This window comes from Sinocyclocheilus rhinocerous, unplaced genomic scaffold (assembly GCF_001515625.1).
Source record: "Sinocyclocheilus rhinocerous isolate Xijiao unplaced genomic scaffold, SAMN03320098_v1.1 scaffold507, whole genome shotgun sequence".
Taxonomy (NCBI): Eukaryota; Metazoa; Chordata; class Actinopteri; order Cypriniformes; family Cyprinidae; genus Sinocyclocheilus; species Sinocyclocheilus rhinocerous.
The window spans coordinates 182,671-184,051 of record NW_015649561.1 but is presented as its reverse complement, the minus strand read 5'-3'; positions in this window follow the sequence as shown (position 1 = coordinate 184,051).

The window sequence follows — 1,381 nt, the reverse complement described above, 5'->3', positions numbered from 1 at the left end:
TGTGTGTTTTTTTTTCATGTTGCGATTAATTGCTAATGCTTTTATCACAGTATATGGGATTACTTGCGTCTGTCCTCCAGGCCGAGTCATATATATTTGAGAAAATAGGTTGTCATGTCCAAGGAAAGCGAAATCTCTGTCTCAGCACCGACGCATAGCTGGTCAGCTGAGCCTTCTAAAGTGGCGCTCAAAGTTAAAATGATTTCAGCAGCGTGTTTCATTACGTCTCTTTGAATGAATGAAGCTTCATCATGCCTAGAGCTGATCCGTGCTGGTCTGTGAGGAAATACATCAACTTCGCGCTGTGGATCGCCGGATCGGCTTTCACCTTGGACGAAGCAGAGTCCAGCCAGGGGTCGTCACATGTGGTTTCCGCAAGCCCGCCTGCTGCTCCTTCGTCGAATCCGCCGGCTGCACCGTTCTCAAGCCCGCCGACCGTTCCTCACTCAAGCCAGCCTCCGCTCACTCTAGCCCACAGTGTGTGACGCTGTGTGACGCATTTTATGGAGGACTGTTTCCTGAACCTGCAGTTCTGCATAGCCTACAATGGGTCTGTGCTCAAAGGCTGTTCTATAAAGTGGGGCAGTTCCAACTTTGCAAGGACAGTCTGGCGCTTCTGACTCACAGCCTGTAAGTAAATTTTTTATATTTAAAGAATTTGCCACTGATGATTCAAACGCGAGTTTTGAGCAGTGTAGAGTAGCGCTTGTTGTTTGTCGTTTCATCGATCACAAATGCAGACATGGTTTTATGTTTACGCCGCGCAATACGCAACGCAACGCGTAAAAACAGTAAAAACCAGCAGCCATATCACCCTGTAGCCCAAGACTGGTTACCCACTGAAGCTAAGCAGGGCTGAGACTGGTCAGTACCTGGATGGGAGACCTCCTGGGAAAACTAGGTTGCTGCTGGAAGAGGTGTTAGTGAGACCAGCAGGGGGTGCTCACCCTGTGGTCTGTGTGGGTCCTAATGCCCCAGTGTAGTGACGGGGACACTATACTGTCAACAAGCACCGTCCTTCGGATGAGACGTTAAACCGAGGTCCTAGGATGTCTTTTGAAAAGAGTAGAGGTGTGACCTCGGCATCCTGGCCAAATTTGCCCATTGGCCTCTGATCATCATGGCCTCCTAACAATCCCCACAAACAATTCATAACTCTGTCTCCTCTCCACCAATAAGCTGGTGTGTGGTGGGCGTTCTGGCGCACTATGGCTGCCGTCGCATCATCCAGGTGGATGCTGCACACTGGTGGTGGATGAGGAGATCCCCCCTGACAATGTAAAGCGCTTTGAGTGCCTAGAAAAGCGCTATAAATATAATGAATTATTATTATTATTATTATTAATCGAGCTGCATCGAATGCTATGCGAACGAGTATACC